The sequence below is a fragment of the Bombus affinis genome, unplaced genomic scaffold (genome assembly GCF_024516045.1).
Source record: "Bombus affinis isolate iyBomAffi1 unplaced genomic scaffold, iyBomAffi1.2 ctg00001011.1, whole genome shotgun sequence".
NCBI lineage: Eukaryota > Metazoa > Arthropoda > Insecta > Hymenoptera > Apidae > Bombus > Bombus affinis.
This window is the reverse complement of record NW_026109499.1, coordinates 12,501-17,500: the sequence shown is the minus strand read 5'-3', so window position 1 is coordinate 17,500 and position 5,000 is coordinate 12,501. Positions and strand designations below refer to the sequence as shown.

The window sequence follows — 5,000 nt, the reverse complement described above, 5'->3', positions numbered from 1 at the left end:
TCTCCAAGGTAAAGAGCCTCTAGTCGATAGATTAATGTAGGTAAGGGAAGTCGGCAAATTGGATCCGTAACTTCGGAATAAGGATTGGCTCTGAGGAGCGGGGCGTGTCGGGCTTGGTCGGGAAGCGGGTTTGGCTGACGTGCCGGGCCTGGGCGAGCTGAACGGGACGCGGCGTATCTCTCTCTCGGGGGGGATATCGTCGCGCACCCCGGATCCGAGCTCGGTCCCGTGCCTTGGCCTCCCGCGGATCTTCCTTGCTGCGAGGCTTCCGTGGCGGTTTTACCGTCGCGGTCGTTCTCTTCGGCCGCCATTCAACGCTCAGCTCAGAACTGGCACGGACTAGGGGAATCCGACTGTCTAATTAAAACAAAGCATTGCGATGGCCCCCAAGGGTGTTGACGCAATGTGATTTCTGCCCAGTGCTCTGAATGTCAACGTGAAGAAATTCAAAAAAGCGCGGGTAAACGGCGGGAGTAACTATGACTCTCTTAAGGTAGCCAAATGCCTCGTCATCTAATTAGTGACGCGCATGAATGGATTAACGAGATTCCCTCTGTCCCTATCTACTAGTTTCCAAGATGGCGGCAAGTGGGACGGACGCGTGCACGTCGCTCCGCAGTCTATAAACGAAAAAACCGGGCAAATTAAAAAGTTCGGGCGTAAAAATTAATTTAAAGCAAAGTGGGAGTGCCGAGGAAAACGTGTAGTTAAAAAGAATCGTGGAGATCGCCGAATTCAGAGCGAAAAAAGCTAATGTAAATCGCCACGTGCGAAAAGTGAGGTTAGCTGACGCGACGGATAGGAAAAACCGAAAAATCAAAGATCTCGGGAGCGAAAAATAATTCAATAGGCAGAGTTAGTGCTTAAAATAAAGTGCATGCAAAAATATTAGTGGAGATTTCCGCAATAAGCGCGGAAAAAGCAAAGAAAGTGCCGCGTGTGCGAAGCGAGGTTAGGCCACGTGGCGGACAAAAACGCGTAAATCGAAGATCTCGGGCACGAAACTAAAATAATAGGTAGTGCGAGTGCTAAAAAACATAGTGCACACCGAAAGTTTAGTGAAAATTGCCGCAATAAGCGCGGAAAAACAAAAGAAAGTGCCGCGTGCGCGAAGTGAGGTTAGGCCACGTGGCGGACAAAAACGCGAAAATCGAAGATCTCGGGCACGAAAACTAAAATAATAGATAGTGCGAGTGCTAAAAACATAGTGCACACCGAAAGTTTAGTGGAAATTGCCGCAATAAGCGCGAGAAAAGCAAAACAAAGTGCCACGTGCGGGAGGATAGGTTAGCGGACGCGCGGCAGCCATCTTGGGTCGAGCGACCGAAGCGCCGCCGCCCGGGCATCTTGGGAACCAAGAGCACGCTGCTAGGCGGCAAATTCAAATTCAAATTCAAACCCAGGGGTTTTGAACTGTGAAGAGCACGCCGCCGGACTCAGCGCGGGAGTGCTCGCGGGAACAAAGCGCCAACTGAAAGTCCGCGAGGGGGATTCAATACGCCGCTGGACATAGCCACCGGGAAGCGAACAGCCGCAGCGGCAGCCGCAAGAAGCGGCAAGGAGCCGGTGATGCCGACGCTAGGGCACTCGTCGCCAGGCGCAGAGGCCAGAGTGGTCCTCCAACCCCTGAGGAAACAGATGGAAAAGAACGAGGCCACTCCAAGCCCGAGGATACCAGAGAAGACGATGAGAGCAAGCCTGGGGAGAAACAACCCCCCCAGAGATGAGGAGAGATTGGCCGGGGAGGATAAGCGGCAAGTGCCCGATATAAAGGCACAGGCCAGTGACATAGAGAGGAAGGTCACGGCGTTCTGCTTAGACTCGGCCAGGAAAATAAACAAGGAACACGCCGCAGTAATCCTACGGCACTTCAAAGAAATGAGGGGCATTGTTGACGAGCTACTGCTCCATAATAGCTACCTGACAGGCAGGCTAGAGCAGAGTGCCGGAGATGAGAAGAATAAGGAAACGGCGATAATGAACGCCGTCAACAAAGCAACCAGGCGGCTAGAAACAGCCGTCTTGAGAACGACGCAGCAGGAACAGAGGGAGCCGACATATGCCGAAAAAGTAAAGATAACGAGCAACAAGGTCGAGCAGACGGCGGTCAAGCCGCCCAAAAATGTGGTCATAATTCGACCGGAAAGAGAAGGCGGCGAGATTCAAACGAGCGAAGAAGCACTTGACGCGGTGTTCACCCTAGTGAATCCCCGCAAGAGAGGAATCCAAGTTACGGCCGTCCGGAAAATAAAGGGAAACGGCCTAGCCGTTGAGACGACGAAGCCGGAGAGCCTAAAAGAGTTCACCGAGAACTCGAAACTAAAGGAGGCTGGACTAAAAGCTAGCACGCCGCAGCGGAGACCCCCCAGGATGATCATCTACGACGTCCCGAGGGACATTCCAGAGAAGGAGATCCTGGCCTGCATGAGGAAGCAGAACCAAGAAAGACTAAATGAGGACGACGTTGCAGCCATCAAGTTCTGCTTCAGGACCGGCAGAAAGGATCAAGAGGAGACGAACTGGGTCATCGAAGTGCCCCCCCAGGTAAGGGAGAAACTATTGAAAGGTAAGATCTTCCTCTCATGGAATGCCTGCAAAGTTAAAGATTACATAGCAATTAGTCGCTGCTACAAGTGTCAAGGATACGGACACGTGGCAAAATATTGCCGCGTTAACTACGAAATCTGCGCGCACTGTGCAGAAAGTGGGCACAGCACTAAAGAGTGCAAAGATAAGGATGGGCACGCCACCTGCGTAAACTGCAAGAGAGCAGGGAGGAAGGGCGACCACGCAGCTTCCAACGCGAAATGCCCAATGTATACGAAAGCCTTGGAAGCAATAATAGCAAGGACGCAATATGTATAAAGAGCAACGCAGGGACAGAAGAGGACTTGGGTGGAAAAGGGAAATAAGGATCCTGCAGCACAACATGCAGCGATCCAAAACAACTCCTTATGAGATCCGGACGCAAATGGACGCCGATGGGGATGACATAATATTAATGCAAGAACCATACAGCGTCGATGGGAAAATACCCGGATTCGGCACAGGAGTCGCGATCGCCTGCAGAGGGTCGAAGCACAACCCGCCAATGGCGGCCGTAGGGATAAAATCAGAGACCCTAACGCCCCTCGAGGTCGCCGAACTCTGCACAACACACTGTTCCTGCGTGCAGATAAGCGACGGGGAAACAGAGGTGTACGCGGCAAGCCTGTACTTTCCGCCGACAGGAAACATCGAGGTCGGCGTGCAACAGTTGGAGAAGGTACTACGGTGTCTCAGAGGCAAGAGGATCATCATCGGCCTGGATGCGAACGCAAAATCACCGCTGTGGTGCAGCAGGAGCACCGACGACAGAGGCGAGGCCCTAGAGGCAGTCATAGCGCAGTACGGTCTCCATGTCCTGAATCAACCAGGACAACCCCACACGTTTGAAACAACTCGAGGGCGATCAAACATAGACGTGACGATGGCGAGCCCAGAGGCAATACTCCTTGTAAAGGGCTGGAGGATACGCGAAGATGGTACCTCCAGTGACCACCGGATACTGGAGACGCTCCTCGACTTCGGGACGAGAAGCACCACACCGCAGCTTCAGGAAAGACGCTATAACACGCGAAAAGCCAACTGGGAGGTATTTCAGAGTGCCCTCACAGAGAAAATGGAGGCACTCAAAGAAACAACCCTCCAGCAGGCAGAGGACGTCGAAAGAATGGCCGGGCAACTCCAGGCAACCCTGATAGGTGCCTGCGACACCGCCATCCCAAAGAAGAAATGGTACTACAGGTCAGTACCCTGGTGGACGCCCGAACTCACCAGAGCAAAGAGAAACACCTACCAGGCGAGAAGAAGGTATCAGGGGGCCAGGGACCCCGCTACGAGGGAGCAGGAGAAGCTGCGGTACAGGTCAACACGAAAGGAGTATAAGAGGATGCTGGCAAGAGCAAAAATCCAGAGCTGGCAGGACTTCGTCACCAAAGAGGGTAACAGGGAACCTTGGGGCATCGCTTACAAAACAGTCGCAAGGAAACTCAGAGGAGAGGAAACAACATCGACGCTGAAGACGCCGCTCGGATATACCTCCAACTGGCGAACGACCGCGGCAGCGATGTTGTCCGCACTTCTACCCGACGACGAGGAAGACACCGAAACGGAGGAGCAGAAGGAAATAAGGCGGAACTCGACAAACCCCCCCAACGTAGAAGACACCCCTGAATTCAGCTTCGAGGAACTCAGTGACGCCGTGAAACGGCTGAGGAAGGGGAAGTGCCCAGGCCCCGACCTGATTGAGGTCGAAATAATCCAACGGGCCTGGGGAAGAATACACCAGGAGCTCCTAAGGCTCATGAACGGCTGCCTCGCCTGGGGAATATTCCCCAAACGGTGGAAGGTCGCAAATGTTATCACCATCCCCAAGGGACCGGATCGGGACAGAAGCAATCCGAAATCCTACAGGCCAATCTGTCTGCTCTCCATGATAGGCAAGCTGCTAGAAAGGCTAATGGCCACCAGGATGGCACCTATCTTCCACGACCACGCGCTCTCCTCCGACAGACAATATGGCTTTCGCCCCGGAAGATCGACGGTGGACGCGATCATCAAGCTCCGCGAGAAAATCGAGCAAATGAGCGAGAAGAGGTACGTCCTCGCAATAGCACTCGATATATCAGGAGCCTTCGACAACGTCTGGTGGCCGAACGTGCTGCACGAGCTCAAAAGAAGAGAATGCCCCGACAACCTGTACCGGTTAACAAGGAGCTACTTCTCCGAAAGAACCGTACAGATTGCTGGGAAAAACGAAGCAGTGAGCAAGCCCGTCACGAAAGGATGCCCGCAGGGATCGGTACTGGGACCAAGTTTCTGGAATCTCGTATTTGATGACCTGCTGGCTGAGCTAGCGGGAAACGCGACAGGGTGCGAACCCATCGCGTACGCGGACGACATCGTGATTCTAATTGCCGGCAACACGAGGAACGAGCTCCAGGAAAAGGGACAGGAGG

At 53.5% G+C, this 5,000-nt stretch overlaps 1 pseudogene; it reads left to right on the top strand.

The window, feature by feature from the left end:
• The window catches only part of LOC126928500 (large subunit ribosomal RNA), an 11,010-nt pseudogene that overhangs the window by 2,319 nt on the left and 3,691 nt on the right, over positions 1 to 5,000 (top strand).